The sequence below is a fragment of the Cryptomeria japonica genome, chromosome 5 (assembly GCF_030272615.1).
Source record: "Cryptomeria japonica chromosome 5, Sugi_1.0, whole genome shotgun sequence".
Lineage (NCBI taxonomy): Eukaryota > Viridiplantae > Streptophyta > Pinopsida > Cupressales > Cupressaceae > Cryptomeria > Cryptomeria japonica.
Window position 1 is genome coordinate 288624986 of NC_081409.1, and position 19003 is coordinate 288643988.

The following is a 19003-nucleotide window of genomic DNA, read 5'->3' on the forward strand; positions in this document are numbered from 1 at the left end:
TTAAGAGAATGTTATGATAAGATTTTCGCAAAAATAGATAAGGGTTGTGTGGCAGAGTTAAAAAGAAGGATTGTGAATATACTGTGACAAATTTATTCTGAACATTATAGCTGATTAGAGAAGTAATTTAGATCAGGATATTATATTGAGGTTGGTGCATCATTTAGGTGGTGTTGGTTAAAATGTGAAAGAAAAGAGGATATATTTAATCCTATACAACAGATATATGAGGCAGATTTCAGACATATGAGACTGATTTATAGCAGACTTTATAGCAGTTTGAGGAAGACGTAATAGCATAATTGAATAGAAGTTTTGTGATCAGATTATATAAGGAGAGAGTGATAAATTTCCATGAGGGATTTATGATCAGTATTATAACAGTTTGAAGAAGGAAATTTGAGAAGAATAGAATCCATCATCTGTTGTAGACGCAACATCGTCAAAGTGAAAATTCAGATTTGGGAGTTGGTGCTTCCAGTGGGTACCAGCTCACAAAATTCAGATTTGGGAGTTGGTGCTTCCAGTGGGTTGGTGCTCACAAACATAGGGGTTGGTGCTGTTAATGCATTAGTAGCTTCTGCAAGATAAGACTTCTCTAACCCGTTAATCTCCTTTATTCTGTTATGGTTTATTCATCTATGCTATTAGATTATCTGATTTATGCTTTCCGAACTGAATATGTTTATCAGATTGTAACATTGATCATGATTATGATATTGGCATTGGATAAAGATGGATTAGATCGACGACTTGCTTAACATAGTTAAGCGTCGATCTAAATGCTATCGGGCTAATAACCCGATAGCATATTAATGTCGATTCATTTATGAATCGGCATTAATATGCTATCGGGGTATTAACTCGATAGCATATGTAATGCTATTTGTTATCGGGTTTAGTTCATACCGATAAACATTTATAATCGGGCCATTAACAAAGCATCATAACTAACACCGTTTCAACTGAGTGTTTAAGTATTAAATGTTAGTTACCAAACATAACCAAAATCGGGATGTGCAATATGGAAAGACACCGACCAATAGGTGCCTTGATCGGTCATGTCTAAAAGACATGACCGGTCAAGACATCTATTGACCGGTCTTCTAAAACATATAAAGCCCGACATGAATCATTTGGAGAAGACATATAAAAATATTAATGATCTCTCTCCTTCAGCCTGCAACAAAACAATCAGATTATCAGACAATATAATCATATAAAATTCTCACATATATAATTTGTTCTTTTATTGCAATTGAATAAAACTTTACATGGTATCAGAGCGAGGCTAATCGAATCTGAGGCTATTCAATTTCTGAATAATTCAAGAACAAAATTATATATTACATCACATTTCCAAAATGGCTAGCGCTATTAGATTCAAAGATAGACTCGGAGGTAGCGATGATTTCTCAGCTTGGAAGTTTAGAATCAAAATGATTTTGAGAGAAAACAAAGTTGATTCATATGTTCAAACTAAAAGTGCAGCACCCGAGAATGAACCCGACAAAACAGCATGGATTGAGGGAAATGAAAAGGCTATTAAAATAATAGTTGATGGGGTAAGAAGCAACATAATGCCCATCATAAAGAAACAAGAGACGGCTTACAAAATGTTCAAAGCACTTGAAAGGACATTTGAAATGCAAGTCGTACTCTGGCATTGAAACGAGAGATAAATCATATCACGATGAACAAAGGGGAGACAATCAACTCCTACTTCATGCGAATATCAACCCTAAGAGATGAACTTGCAACCCTTGATTATGAGATCCAGAGTAAAGAATTAACACTCATTGCTCTAGATGGGTTGCCCAGTGGATGGAATACATTTGTCCAAGGCATTAGTGCAAGGTCCAAATATCCTAAGTTTGAAAGGTTAAGAGATGATTGTCTCCAAGAAGAGTCGAGATTGAACAAAATTGGATTAAAACAAAAGAACATAGACGAAGACCTTCAAGTCCTAAATGCTAACGCAAATAAGAAAAGTAAGAAGAAGCAATTTAGGAAAAGAAAAAGTCATCAAGGCAAGAACACTCCAAAGAAAGACCTATCACATATTCAATGTTATAGGTGTGACAAATTCGGACACTATGTTGCGAAATGTTCGGAGAGAGCCAAACAAGCCACATTTGTCAAAGTAGGAAAATCCAAAAGGGAAGATGACTTCGAGAACTATGTCCTCTACTCAGCACTCACAAGCCATACAACAAACAAGTCTAAATCATGGGTGATCAACAGTGGTTCATCCAGACACATTACCGGTTTTAGAGTAGTGCTAGACTCCATGATAAAGGAGAATGATGAGGAAGTGACCATCGGAGATGATTCCTCACATCCAGTCAGAGGAATTGGAACCTGCATCATCAAATTAAAGACATGCATGTCATTGCAACTTGACGGAGTACTATATGTCCCCGACATCAAAAGAAATCTAGTCTCCATATCAGCACTAGAGGATAATGGATATAGAATGACCTTCATGGAAAACAAGGTGTTGGCTTGGCCGAGAAATTCTACCACCAAGAAAGTTAAAGTCATTGGACAAAGACAAGGCTATTTGTATGAGCTATGCACAGAGCCCGACTTAGCCTTAATTCATGAAGCCACACATGCAAATGAGGTGTGGCACAGAAGACTAGGCGACCTGAATTATAGGGCTTTATCATCTATTGGAAATCTTGTCACAGGTCTACCTAAGTTGAAGCAATATCATTCAGAGGTGTGCAAGGGATGTGCCCTAGGTAAAAATACCAAGGGTGCCTTCCAAAATAGTACTAGGAAGACAAGCAAAATATTAGAATTAGTTCATTCTGATGTATGTGGACCTATGTCCGAACCCTCTCTAGGGGGATTTTTGTATTATGTAATATTTGTTGATGACTACTCTAGGAAAACTTGGATCTACTTTCTGAAATGTAAAGAATCAGAAGAGATCCTCAATAGGTTTAAAGAATTCAAATCACTAACGGAGAACTACTCAGGAAATAAAATTAAAACCCTAAGAACTGACAATGGGGGGAATATACTTCAGAATTATTTAAAGATTTTTGTAAAAATTCAAGGATTAAGAGAGAGTTAACAAAACCTTATAATCCTCAACAAAATGGGGTAGCTGAGATGAAAAATAGGACTATTGTAGAAGCTGCCAAAGCCATGATCCTTGATCAAAATCTAAATATCAAACTTTGGGCAGAAGCAACTAGCATTGCGGTATATATACAAAACAGATGTCCTCACTCCCACCTTGAAGATAAAACTCCTGAAGAAGTCTTCACCAAAATAAAGCCAGATATCAGCCACCTTAGGATATTTCGGTGTCCTGTCTATATACATGTACCTAAAGAGAAAAGACTAAAACTAGAACCTTCTGGAAAAAGGGGAATACTTGAAGGATATAGTGAAACATCCAAGGCCTATAGAATTTATATACAAGGTCAAAGAAATATTGAACTTAGTAGGGATGTAATCTTTGAAAAAGACTTAGCCTTCAAAAGAGCCCAAAGTACAATAGAACCTGAAATCTATATCCCTACTCCTAACATAGAAGAAGATCCTACTCCTGAGCTTCAGAGGGAGAATCCTGAGGAGACTATAGGTGAAACTCAAAACCCACCTAGAGAAAAACTCAAGAAAAGACCACTATGGGCCACCAAGACTATAACAGAAGCTCAGAACTTTGTTGCTCCTTCAGGAACCTTCAAGGAAAGTAAAAGGCCTAATAAATTCACTAGCTATGTTGCCCTTATGAATGATCTCTCTAAAGTTGAACCAAACAATGTATCAGATGCACTTGAACATCAAGTATGGAAGGATGCCATGTCTGAAGAGTATCAATCCATTATGAAGAATGATGTTTGGGAGATTGTTCCTAGGCCAACTAGGAAATCTGTTGTTTCATCTAAATGGCTTTTCAAGATCAAACATGCTGCAGATGGCAGTATTGAAAAACACAAGGCCAGATTTGTAGCTAGAGGGTTCTCACAAAGGGAAGGAATAGATTATGAAAATATACATCGGTAAGAGCTGTACTAGCCATTGCAGCAGCAAAGGGATGGAAGGTACACCAGATGGATGTTAAGACAGCATTTTTAAATGGTGAGATCTCAGAAGAAGTCTACCTAGAGCAACCTGAAGGGTTTGAAATTCATAATGCAGAGTCTCATGTATCTAGACTTAAGAAAGCTCTCTATGGGCTCAAATAGGCTCCCAGGGCCTGGTATGAAAGAATTGACACCTATCTCTCAAAACTAGGTTTCACTAAAAATGATGCAGATCCTAATCTCTACTACAAAAGAAATAAAGATGATATGCTAATATTGATTTTATATGTTGATGACCTATTAATCACAGAAGATGATCACCTTATAGATCAATGCAAGAAAGATCTATCCACAGAATTTGATATGAAGGACTTGGGACTACTTCATTACTTCCTAGGGTTAGAAGTATGGTAGAATTCCAATAATATTGTACTAAACCAAGGAAAGTACACCTTGGACATTTTGATGAGATTCGGAATGCTAAACTGTAGGCCCATGACCTCTCCTATGGAAACCAACTTACATAAACTTAAAGAAGCAGCACCAGAATTACAGTCCATTGATCCTACTCAGTACAGGCAGATGATTGGGTCCCTAATGTATCTATTAAATACAAGGCCAGATATTTGTTATGCTATTAATGCTCTAAGTCAGTTTATGTGTGAACCTAAGGAGATACACCTGGTGGCAGTAAAACATATTATGAGATACTTACAAGGTACCCTAAACCTTGGTCTTAAATATGAGAAAGTTGATATAGATCTACACGGATTTACAGATTCAGATTGGGCTGGCAGCGTGACTGACAGAAAAAACACTTCAGGGTGTTGTTTCAGTTTAGGTTCAGCCATGATATCTTGGATCAATAAAAAGCAGTCTTTTGTAGCTCAAAGTTCCACCGAGGCCGAATATATTGCAGCTTCTATGGCTGCCCGAGAGGCAGTATGGCTTAGGAAGTTGCTTGTGGGATTGTTTGGAGAACCTATGAAACCTACTATTATTCATTGTGACAATCAGAGTTGCATAAAACTTTCAGTAAATCCAATATTCCATGATAGGTCCAAACATATTGAAATCCCATACCACTATGTACGAGATATGGTTGACAGGAATGTAATTCAATTAGAATATGGAGATCAAACTGCAGACATTCTGACCAAACCTCTTTCCAGAGTGAAGATTGATCACTTCAAAAAAGGTTTAGGTATGATAGAAAGGTAATCTGATTTGTAAATAAGATGTTTAATGTGTAAACTTCTTTTGTCATGTTGGGACATTTTGGGTTTCACCCCCCGTGTTTATATCTAAGAGTTGACGATCTCTCAGATTATGAACACTTGTATGCAGACATCATAAGGTGATGATCTTATGATTCTCTAAACCAGTTATCATGTTGGATCTCTGGTATGTCATGGATGTGCCATGATGGTGTTGTGGTAAAACATTTGTATAAAATGTTTGTGCACATATCACAACCTGGATAAGATGAGAATTTAACCATCCTCATATGTTTATCCGTAGTATTGCGTGTTTAGGCAATACTGATATCACGTGTTCAGGTGATATCTTGTCATAATGAAATGATGAATCTTCTATATCACATGGTTAGGTGATACTCTATGTCACATACTTAGAGTGATGTTTTATATTTGTATCTTGTGTCCTAATGGTACTTCATATCATATGCATAGATGATATATATTCTTGGAGACTGACATTATTCTGGTTATGAAAGAGAAATGTGATGCAAGTTACTTTATCTATCTTCCAAAGCTAAGAGGGAGTTTTAATGCATTAGTAGCTTCTCCAAGATAAGACTTCTCTAACCCGTTAATCTCCTTTATTCTGTTATGGTTTATTCATCTATGCTATTAGATTATCTGATTTATGCTTTCCGAACTGAATATGTTTATCAAATTGTAACATTGATCATGATTATGATATTAGCATTGGATAAAGATGGATTAGATCGACGACTTGCTTAACATAGTTAAGCGTCGATCTAAATGCTATCAGGCTAATAACCCGATAGCATATTAATGTCGATTCATTTATGAATCGGCATTAATAAGCTATCGGGGTATTAACCCGATAGCATGTGTAATGCTATTTGTTATCGGGTTTAGTTCATACCAATAAACATTTATAATCGGGCCATTAACAAAGCATCATAACTAACACCGTTTCAACCGAGTTTTTAAGTATTAAATGTTAGTTACCAAACATAACCGAAATCGGGATGTGCAATATGGAAAGACACCGATCAATAGGTGCCTTGATCGATCATGTCTAAAAGACATGACCGGTCAAGACATCTATTGACCGGTCTTCTAAAACATATAAAGCCCGACATGAATCATTTGGAGAAGACATATAAAAATATTAATGATCTCTCTCCTTCAGCCTGTAACAAAACAATCAGATTATCAAACAATATAATCATATAAAATTCTCACATATATAATTTGTTCTTTTATTGCAATTGAATAAAACTTTACAAGTGCCTCTAATAGGTTGGTGCCTACAAACATTGTAAAAGAAGAATCATATAAAAGCATTGATTTGCCGTGGTTTTCTCCCGTAAGGGTTTCCACATATATATCTTGTGATCTATTTGTGTTCATAATAGTTAGATCACATATGAATGTTATAATGCAATGAATATGTTTATGAAATAAGTTATATAATTGTGATTGAAGTTGAAAAAGTTTATATATAGTTGTTATACTGATTCACCCCCCCCCCCTTTCAATATAACCATGTGCTCTTCATGAATAACCCAAGTTCCGTTGTGCTTTGATCAATGTTCATCCTCCGTTCCAACGCTCCCATTTTTGCATAGGTACCCATTGTGCTTACAAATGAAAAGATTGGGTTGCAAGTTGTTTTGGCATGTGATGCAATGGTAAGACCACGCGGGAAGAATTTGAACGTGAATGGAAAATCGAAAAGTGGGGTGTGAGCAAGATGGGTTCAAGTGGGCCCCCACACCAGCCACCTAAGCAGTCAACGCTTAGTGTGTGCTGGTTAAGCTAGGCCAAAACAAAGCACCAAAGCCTTAAACAATTTGTAACCTCCTCTTTAGATCTGCCCTTCGACAGTTAATTTTGATCAATAGGTTTCTTGTTTTGTCTAGCTTTGTTTCCTCAAACAAAGTGTTTAAATTGTCCATCTCCAGATGTCATTGTATGTTGGACACTCCATGACAAAATGTCACTTTGTCTTTATCACTCCCGAGTTGCAAAATAGGCATTTTCTCTTTTCCCATTCTTCTTTAGGTATTATCCATCTACCTGTTTCACAGCTCAAGTGATGAGAACTAGTTCTCAATTGAGCTATTAGCATTTTTACTTTCCATTTAATACTGCCAACCATTTGGATCTGAGTGTTACATGTTTTGACCTTGTTTTCATGCCTTGACTTTTGTACCTAGGATTGGATGCTAGTGTTGTAATTAATGTGGGACCCATGCCAATCCTTTAGAATTGGGGATGACCCAATACAAAGTTTCGCATGGGTAATATTAATGAGATAAACTAAATGGGAAATCAATATTAAAATTTACTCAAACAAGAACTTGATCTTTGCTTACACTGAAGGTCTATGTGGATTTGTGCAATACAAAACCAAAATACCTTGTGCAAGAAGCCTACATCAAACCATACAAGAGGGTACAATGCCATTACTTGCACTGAAGGCCTATATGGAATCATACAAGATAATGATGACATCCTACATTCAATTCATGGTAGATCCTTTATTGTTTTAGTCAATTCATTGCTATTTGATGTGTCCTTGTGATTTCTTTGCATTAGTTGATAGTGTGCAAACTTATTGTTCACCTTACTGGTTATTAACCCATCTTCTTGTGTGTTATTGGTTGGAGTTCATAAGCCTTGTATGTTGTTGTGGACTGTTTGCAATGTGTGTGTTCCTTTCATCCCTCATGTTACATTGTGCATGTGTGTGTGATTGCCTAATCAATTGTTTCTTAATTTAGAGAAGTGAGCCTAAGGGTTCCACACGATTGGGTGACATTGCCTATTGTTGAGGCCAACTGGATAGCTAACATGCTTAGAAGAGTGTGCAAAGTACATTAATTGCTTGTGGCATGGTAGACCTACTTTGTACCATTTCAAAAATGTGTAATTAAGGACTTTCATCACTCATAGGCTCAATTTGTATTGGAGCCATAATTGAACTTGTAATCCATGGTAAACCATTTACTCTTGTAATGGGAAATTCATTGGCATTCTTCTAGAATTGTCTTATGTTATGTTTAAATATTACATTATGAAATGGAATTTTATGATATGCTCATTCCAATATGCTATGTAGATGTTTCTTTCCATGCTACAATGGTGTTGATATTATGTTTGTACTTTACCTTGTGTATCATCTCATTTCTTGGGAATTGTGCTTGAATACTTGGATCAAGTTGTTTTTGTACAAAATGCCAAATGAGGAAATTGTGCCCCAATATTTGTAAAAAACAAACTGGCTGTCCCTATCTTGTAATTCTGATTTACAATTGTAAATTGCATAGTAGACCTCAAATTTTGAGTTGCAAGTTAGTGGAAGTTTGGACTTTGCATGGAACTTGCATGTACAAACATGCTATTGGACCTAATAGTCCAAGTTGCAATGCCAATAGGAATTTGAACTTGGCATGGGTTTTTGTAAGGTAGAATGTGTTATTGAACCCTGAAGTTTGAGCTTTGAGTTTGTCAAAGTTTAGACTCCAAGTGATAGTTTGCATATTACAATCTTGACTTTGGATTTTGAAGTCCAAGTTGTCAATCTATAGAAATTTGAACCTTAACTTGCAATTGCATATTGTAGGATCCTAATTGGGCCTTGAGGGTCATATTGCAAGTTGCAAATTAGATTCCAAAGTCCAAAGCAAAAGTTTGAACTATTGGCCACCTAAGTTTGGAGTTCAACGAGAAACCTCACCTTTGTTCATTCATATATGTTAGTTGGCTTCAAACACTAAGTTACTACTAATTGAACCTAAATCTAAGACATCTAGGAAGGCATGAGTTTGTGCTCGTCAGACCCTAAAGTAGAAGGTGCTAAGTATGTGCACACAAAGGTTTTTGAAGTCTAAGTTTGAAGCCCGAGTAGCTTGTGGGCCGAAGTTCAATATTGGGTAGGCACTCAATGATTGTAGTTTACAACATAGACACCAAAGTTCAAAGAATTGTAGTTTGTAACTTAAACCCCAAAATCTAAGGTAAGGCAATAGTGCAGGTTGTAAGGTGTTTTGGGAAGCTCACACCTCACCTCATCTCATTTCAATCTTGACATGATGATCTTGACCCACTTGTGTTGCCATGCTTAATGCATTGGTGTGTGTGCCAAGCATGTCATTGCTAGTTTATGTGGAGCTTTGTGCTTGAAGAAGTGCACTGTGGCTTGTGTGTGTCACATTGTATCGCAAAAAACTTGTTAATCCGTATTTGTCAATCAATGTCTTGTATGTGAGCATGGAACATTACAGCTACCTTCTAGTAGATTATCTTGCTCATATTTGACAAGATGGCAACAACCAACTTCAAAGACTTCTTCAACGATTAGTCCATCTAAAGTGGCCAAGAGACACACCTTCGAGCTCTAATAGAATCCATGCAACACTACCAAGCAACAAGATTGGCTATATATCCTAAAAAGTATAGATTTATGGTACCTAGATGTAAGTCATTGGGTTATATTGTTTGCAAGATTGGATTAATGACAAACCTTGATAAAATACAAGTCATTATTGAGATGGAAGCACCAACTAATGTGACAAGAATAAAATTCTTCTTAGGACATCTTGAGTACAATTGATGATGCATTTTGAATTTTGCATAGCTTTCATATCTCCCAAATATCTTGACAAGGAAAGGGATGTCATTCGTATGGTCCAATGAACAAGAAAATGCTTTTAAAAACTTAAGGTACTTTTATAAGTTTGTTAATTCTAGCATATCTAAATTGAAATAAAAATATAAAAAATTTAATGTACAAGTTGATGCTTCCAAATTTGCCATCGTGTCTACCTTTAGCACAATTCAAAGACCTATTCCTTGTATTTTTTGCATGTAGGCTATCATCTAAGTTGAACAAAATTACAATACCACAGAATTAGGAGCCTTGGTATGATCTATGTCATTCAAAAGTTTAAATGTTATCTCTTAACCAAACCTTTCACAATTTCTATGGATCATCAAGCATTATTGTACCCAAGGAACAAGCCTAATATCCAAGGTTGGGTAACTAAATAGTTGATATCGTTGCAATAATTTACTTTTGGGATCATTTTGGGGCTAGGGAAAAGCCATGTGATAGATAATTAGTTGTCTCACATAAAATCAAGTGAACCTCATGTTGGGACTCAATCTAACAGTGCCAAAATTTGCTTAAAGTTCTAACCCCCCTTGTGCTTTAGGCATCATTTATAACCAATCTAAGAAATATCCTAATGGGTCCCCACTTCTCTAAAAATTTCTTAACTGTGTTCCTTTTAATCTTCCATGTCTTTATCTAGTGCTACAATTTGTGAAAATCTAACAAAGTTCCAAATCTAGGAGTGTTCTAGTTATTTTTTTCCTAATTCTAGAAAGTTGCAAACTTTCATTGGACTACTAGACATTTCATAATTGTCCACCATCCTATTCCAACTCACATTCCCCATGGAATCTTCACAAGTTTCATCGCTCCCTTCATTTCTTCTCTTTTCTTTCATTGTATCCCTTTGCGGAGTCTCAAGCAACATATAGACCTCGCTTCCTTTCCTGCAATCTCACAATCTCCCATCTCTAGTTCCCTATTGCTGAAGTATTGCCCACCTCCAAACATTTCAACCTCCAATTCTCTCATCTTTTCCTGCATTTTCATCCTAGTCTCTTTGCGGACTTCACTAGATGTCCAGATCTCCACTCCAATGTCCAATCATCATGTCCACTTCTGCATCCTTTTCTCCCATTTCTCAATACTTTTTTCTATATCCTTTTTACCCCTTTTGCAGATTTATGTTAGACCTTTGGACTTACATTGTTACTCTGCTTCCATGGTCCCATTTTGTATTAAAATCCGACATCCCTTCTCCAACCTCTAACCTACGCCAAATTTTTGCAATTTCCTCTATTTGCACCAACTACTCCCTTAAACCTCTCAAAACACCATTAATGGCTCAATTTGACCCTACAACTACTTTGAATAGAGTGGTTATCAAAAGATAGTATTTCTACTCAAAAGAGTAGTTCCATTTGAAAGAATGGAATGGCTACTACAAAATATTGTCTACCAAAAGGTAGTGATTCTATTTGAAAGAATATAATGGTTAACAAAAAGTAAGATGCTACTCAAAGAGCAAAGGTTTTATTTGCAGGGATAGGATGTATGTCATATGATAGGTGACAAATAGTTTGCCAAGTATGTTACCATACTATTGTATGTCAAGGTATGCCGATGTTATTCTAGGATTGTCATTGTATCTTAAGAAGTACCTTGTTTGGTAATGCTTGTTTGTAAGGGTGTTGATTGACAACTTACTAGATGGAAGTGTTCTTGAGATGGTCGTATCTAATGTTTTCTAACCTTGAGATACTCTTGTGATTTTGTTATTGTACTTTTCTATGCTTATGATTGTCATGTTTTGTTCTTTGCTTTGTTATTTCCTAATTAATACGTGATTATTTGATTTGTATTTTGTGTCCTTGTTTTCTATTATGTGTGTTCATGCATTGTGGTTGATTAGTAAGTTGGTACTATGTAGAGTAAGAGAATGTGCTAAGGTTCTAAGAATACATGTAATATGGGATGCATGTTATTCTACCTTCAGCTAGTTTGACTTAATCAAAGACACATGGCATTGGAAGATGAGCGTTATATAGTATGGGATGTGAGTAGTAATCATTTGGAAGTATTGTGTATGGTCTTAAATGTATGGAGTTATCTGTACTTGATTACTTCTATCTTATATGAGCTTTCTATTATGCAGATGATTTGCATTACTTGTGCTTATGTATGTATATAGGCATGAAAACAAAAAAAAATCTAAATAAGATAAACACCATGGATTGTTTTGGTTACTTTATGATTATTGGGTTATCTTTTTTATCATTTCAATCCAAGTTAATGATTGGGGAGAAGGGAATTCCTTCAATGTGTGGGTTCAAATACCTTCCCCAAATGCAATAGGAGCTTGGAGTATTTTGTTTGCAATTGTGAGCATTTATCTTGGAGTTACTTATTGCATTTGCATATCTTTGGGTGTTACAACACTAAGACTTATGTTGGGCAAGTTGCCTAAGTACTTGTGAATATTTGATGGATTGTAATTGACTTGTTATATCATCGGATCATGGATTGATGACTAGTTGAGTTGTTGTATGTGATTATTGAATATCGTTGTATCATATTTTGTAAAATATAATATGAGTTGATCTTGTACAAACTTGTTAGCATTAAGTTGCTTGTTTTGGTAAATGTTTTGAAAAATTTGTAAAAAATTGAGGTTGCATGTTGGCAGTTATTATAGTATCTAACTTTTGAAATAGAAAATCATTCAAATAAGAAACTTCTAATCAAAGAGGACTCACTTAAGATGTGGCATCCTTGAATGGCATGTCATCCTTTAACTATCAAGATTCATCAGCTATCTAGGTCAATCAACTTCTTCAAATCTGCATCCTTCTTCAACCTGTAAATATTTCTTCACAGCGTTTATATCAAGTGTCAGTGTCCCAAGCTTATAATAATTCCAGAATTCTTGTCATTTGGCATCCTTTCTTGTGTTGTTTACATTCAGCATTGCTGAGGATGGTGCTCAATTTGTTTAGGTCATCAATAGAAGTTTTATAAAATTTGGTAAACTGAAATCACCCTTCATGAGATTTTAAAAATCTTCTTTGAGTAAATCTAAGGACACAACTTGTTCAGATCATCAAAAAAGGAGCAGGAAATTTCTCAATAAATTCTTCAATTTCAAATAATGTATCAACATTTTGATTCCTGATCTCTTTCAATACTTTGATCCCATTTTTCAGAACTTCCAAATTGAATATAACCGCCTCAGACAATACATAAGAAGAGTTTCTGTGAGCTTTCTTTAAACTCCACCAGTAAGCAGATATTCAACTTTTGCATGTTGGTTAGAAAGAAAATTTTCAAATATATTCTTCTTCAAACTTATTCTCCAAGTCCTTTATCTTCTCATGTTCAAGGGACAGCTCCTAGAAGTTCTCAGTCGCCTCTTCAATAGCTTCCAAGCACATTACGAATAGCCCATCAATCCATGATTTTCTTGCCCGCCCAAACTAAGCATAACATTTTGTTTGTGAATAGATTTGGAATTGGTGGAGTAGCTAAGCTCTCCTTTGAATCCACAAGGCCTAGCGAATGCTACATGTAATGTCCCAATTGGTTACTATGATTTTTGAGACTACTCATAGGCAGGCGATCCATAACCATTTGATTAATGGTGGACTGCACAACTATATAAAGTTGTTGGATCCGACCATGTCTGCTTGGCTTCACATATGGAATCTGTTGGAGTTGATAATCAGATGCAGTCATATCCTCCTTGCTCAACGATTGTTGTGGCTATTTCCACATATAACTGACCAAGGTCGTGTGTATGAATGTCATTCTATAGTTCTAATGTTTTTAAATTGTTTCAATTTAATGGTGGAAGATATGACACTAAATAAGGGTAAGAGGTTTGACCACATGTTCGTTCATGCTGATCATTTGTTTCACACATTCAGAAAAAGTGGAGTCCTTTGTAGAAACAAAAATACAAGAGGGGGGAGGTACCTATAATGAGAGGTCAATATTCACTTGGTCAGTAACAATTTGTTTAGTAGGGCTGAATCTACACTTAATGCATTAAAGGTTTTACCCATGTTTTCCTGTGTAGGGACGTTTGGGGGATGGGAAGTGACATGAACTTCCCTATCCCTCCATCTCCGATTCGGAAAAAATATAAGGAACATCCCTAGGACATATTCCAAAACTTGGAGACTTTTCCTAGAACATTCCCCTTCTATTAGAATTTTTCAGCGATGGTTTGTCATCCACAAAACTCATAAAACAAAAAGTACAAAATTCTAACCATTTAAGGAGGGAGCCACAACACCCCAACATAACAAATTGTTATATCTCTCCTAAAAAAGCTAGCCCACATTTATTTTTATGTTTTCAAATTTAATCAGCCACTTGCATAGTTACAATTTACTTGTGCAAGCAAGAAGAAGGAAAATTGAAAAGAAAGGAAGAAAGAAGAAGACTAGTGTACAAAAAAAATTCAACAAATTCAAAAACCCTAACATTTTATGGAGGGACCCCCCCAACTTAAACATTTTTTATTTTGTACAAAATGAAAGCATGTGACATGAATGTCCTTGTGACCTCAAAGGCCTTATTTTGGGCTCGGTGGCAAGGGCCCTTCCGCTCAACCTCATGATAGGGCATGCACCTGAGGTGCTGCCTTTGGACCCTTTGAGAGTACTACTCCTTGAACCCATCAAGGTTGACACACAGGCTGCCTTTGGACACTATGAGAGTGCTACCCCTTGAACCGCTCAACCTCATGATAGGGCATGCACTTGAGGTGCTGTCTTTGGACCCTATGAGAGTGCTACCCCTTGAACCCATCAAGGTTGCCACACAATTCAGCTGTTTAGCACATAGAAGATTTTGATCAAGAGACAATCTCAGTTGGTTCGTTGTGATTTGCTGGTAATCTCAAGGGGGACTTACATAATTGTTCAAGGAGCAAGGAGTAAATCAATCTAAGGATTCTACTGACTACGGACACTTGTAACTTTCTTCTTTTTTTGAATGATTTTGCAATAAGCTCTTTCCAATCCTACTTCTACTAAGACTTGAAAAAAAGGAAAAAAAGGTGAGGGTTTAGGAAGATAATTCTAATCTTAAGCTAATCTTATGAACTCTGGAGACAAAAATTGCAAAAGTGAAATTTTAACTAGTTCTTGTTTCGCCAAATTCAACAACTACACAAGAAAAGTGTTATTTTCTAGGGAATTCAAAAGATTTTCATATCACTCATTCACCAACATATTGAACAATGAATATAGTAATAGAAGTTAAGTTTTATTTACTTGTTCACTCTAATTTTGCAAAATTATTGAAAATCATTCAATTATAAATAGTATGAACATCAACTCCACATTAAGCAATTTTATCAATCCTTCATTCAATCTATCAACTTGGAAATTAAATCTATTCTAATGAGAGCCAAGAAACCATGCTAACTTGCAAAAGTGGACAAAGATTTGCCAATGAATTATGTATATTACTTTATGTTAGCTTAGTTTAGGTAGGATGTTTCTATTTTATGTTTTTTGTTGTTTGGTAGTTTCTTTTAGAAACTCTTGCAATGTAATTGCCTTCAAATTATTTCTCAGTTCTCAATAATAAACATGCAATTACCATTGTCTAATTTTAATTTACATGGTATCAGAGCGGGATTTTTCTAGAAAAAATTTGTGGGTTTTTTCTAGGCCATAATTCAAAATTTTGTGTTCTCGTGGGTTTTAAAAATTCATAGGTCTTTTTGTGAGCCGTTTTCTGCTAAGTCATGTTTTTTTAATACTCTGAAAATCGAGGGGTTTTTTTTCAAAAATCTCAAGGAGAAGAAATCTGGATGATTGGAGACCAGAAGAGACAAATGCCAAACTATGCAATTTTTGGCATACAAAAGAGTTGAATCGAGTTTTTAGAGAGAGTATTCTTCTTTGCAGTTACAGAAACCTGATACTTTAAAAATAAACTTGCTAGACACAATCATGTCTAGAATAACTTCTAAAAGGATGTTGAATCATTCCAAATTGATGCAAAAACAGAGATGTTGGCTCTATTTGTCTGTGGGAAGATGATCTCTCAAATGTAGCACCCCTATTTTGTTGAACTAACATAGACATGTGGCTCCAGAAAAGAATCTGATCATATCAAAAGCATATTACTGAACCACTGAGTCTTAACTATGTATCACAACATGTGAGGTGATGTACCCATCTGGAAAACCAAGGTGTTTGTCCCTTATTCAACACAATCTTTCATAAGTTTAATCGTTTTGTGTCATACAAATCCTTTGCCTTGTGACGTTTGGTCATTAAAGTACCAGAGCCAGTATAATGGCACAAAACGGTGAAGAAATAGATTTGTGAAGAAGAATGTGATAAGTTTAACTATTGAAGATGATCTGATCTCCACTATTCACTCTATGTAAAAATAGCTACGACAAACATTGCATTTACAACATCAGGGGTAGCTGATATCAACAAAAATAACCTAAAAACAATGAGAACAAAATAAACAAAAAAATTCAAAACTACCAAATAAAAGCAAAATTCATTTCACAGTTCAAAACATCTCTACATGGAGAAACAAGTAGGGAACTAACAGTAGGTATTACAATAATATCATATATGAAAACAGCCATAAACATAAATAGAACCACAGAACCGAATGCCATTTATTTAACAGACAACAACAGAAATGTTTTCGAATGAAATAAAACACAGCAAAAATGATCCGGCCGCATACAGATTCCAAAAAAAAAAATCACTGAAACCATGGCAAGTGAATTACCTTAAGATTCTGCACAAATTGAGTTCTGCTATCAACGATGCCGATCAAGGAAAATGGGCAGAGCTTGCGGGAAAAAGGTTAAGAAACCATACCAAAGCAGAATTTATTTTAAAATGAGACTGAACAAAACCACTCTCCCGACAGCTGCTGCTTTAATCCATTCGCAGTAAGCGAAAAATAGATCTAAAAAATCAGGGTTTTAGGGATAATACATCCTTTGAGGTCTAGAAACGATTTTTGCAACCTTTCAAACGAAAATATTGGTTGCGAATTAAAATTCGTTTGCAGGCGTGGGGCGAGAAATGTTTCATTTGCCTGACCGTTGTTTTTTTCCGCTGTGAGACAACTTCACGGGTGAAAGTGGTTAATTATAAGTTAACAATTTATGTTATCTAGTGTGGAAAATATTATTATGTTTTAATGGTGAAAAATGTATGTATTTTTATTAGTTCCTGTCTACGCAGGGTATTTATGCATTCATCTGGGTCATTTATCATTTATTTATTTTAGTTGATCAATCAGATTTAAGAATTTAAAACAAGTCTATAATTCATATTTATTTTATATTTTATGTAATTATAAAAATATTATTTTTCTTCATTCTCATTGAATCATATTGAAAATAGTAGGTAGAAAATTCAATTTTCAGAACCAAAAAATCCTATTTTTATTTATTTAACTAGTATACCTATATTTTAAGAAATCTATGTAAAATTCACCGAGAGATATCAAATTTCAAAATATTTAACATTCATAAATATGAATAAATCATCCTACTTTCTATATGACAAATGAGAGCTATGCAAGAAAATACTTGCAACAATCAAAATATTCACTATAAATATGTCCTTAATTATGCAAGAAGATGAAAATAACTCCCACAATAATTATGGAAAAAAAAATTATAAAGAAATGTGATATGAAATTTAATATATAATAAAATATTAAATTATAAAAAAACTTTTTGTAAACCCTTAAAATAAAAAAGCTAAAAAGATACTACAATATAAAAAAACCAAGAGTTATTGCTTGAAACCAAGCTTGTTCAATAAAAATATATATACATTTAACATCCATGCTCAATTATAACTTTTAACTTTACACCATTTCAAATTCAAAAAAGAATTGTTAAGTAGCAAAATACAAAATCCCTACTCAACTCTAACTTCCATGTCAGATCCTACCTTTTTAAGAGCCTATGTATAGACATTAATCAACTCTGAATTACCAATGGCATTCACCAATGCTTTGCCTTGATCAAAGACAAATAATAGTGATATATAGATAAAAAAGTCTCAAACTTACCACAATGAATAAAATACATTGCATACTTGCAAATACTAATATGTCTACCATAAAACAATGGTTTTTTCCACCATTATTATGGCAATAAATTTAATTAAAAAACCACCACTCATAATCTCATATGTAAAGTATCTTCCATAAAACAACGACTATTGCCACCAAAGGCAAAGCATTAAGACAACCACCTCAGGCAAAAGCAATGAAATTTCAATAATATCATTAAAGTATACATGAGAAAATTTTAAGAAAAATAAGAATAAGAGGCAATATAATTGTACATTTTAAAACTTCATCAATAAATAATGCTTTTGTGTCTCATATTCCAGTTTCTAGATGACATTTACTTTTTTCAAGAAAATGACATTACAATTTGGTAATATTTTAAATGTTGAGGTTAAATTGTTTTTTCTAACACAATAGCTCTTATTTGTAGTCTAGCATGTCCTTATACTAAAATGGATGTAAAATTTCACAACACTAAATTACGTTCATCTTATTTAATAAAGCATTTATCTAAATGAAAAAAATTAGATGAAATTTATAATTTTTGTTTTCAATTTTGTGCAATAGAGTATTTCATCTTAGTCTCTCTATTAAATGAATTAAAACTTTTGGAGTTGCACCAAATCAAACTAAGGTTTGAGATTTTCATATATATTAAGCTAACTTGCTAAGCACTTCACTGTCATGTTATTTAATGAAAAAAATTCAAATAAATTATTTTACACAAAACTATCATTTTTAAATAAATTGTTGGTAAGAGTGTATTCAAATTTTAGTATTTCAAATTTCAAGGACAAAAATACATGCAAAATTTGCAATAAAAATTATAATAAATCACATTAAATTTTGAAATTAATACAATTTCATGCTACTTAATGGAAATTATGAAATATTTTCATACAAAATTTTGATTTTGAAGTAATATGTTGGTATCTTGCAAGAAAACAATTACCTTTGTTGCTCAAATGCACTCTAAATTTTCTATAAATCATTCTCACCCTCTCTTAAATGTTAATTTTAATCCAAACACTAATCTTAATTGTTTA

The 19003-nt window shown here is 34.5% G+C and overlaps 1 protein-coding gene across 5 annotated transcripts in view; it reads right to left on the reverse strand.

Annotated features, from left to right (window-relative positions):
• Nucleotides 1-17011, reverse strand: part of LOC131045820 (uncharacterized) — a 147855-nt gene extending 130844 nt beyond the window's left edge. For all 5 annotated transcript variants that reach the window (XM_057979480.2, XM_057979476.2, XM_057979478.2 and 2 more), the window contains exon 1: nucleotides 16650-17011. The gene's annotated coding sequence lies outside the window, so the exon portion shown is untranslated. The remainder of the gene's footprint in view (nucleotides 1-16649) is intronic.
• Nucleotides 17012-19003: the final 1992 nt, after the last annotated feature.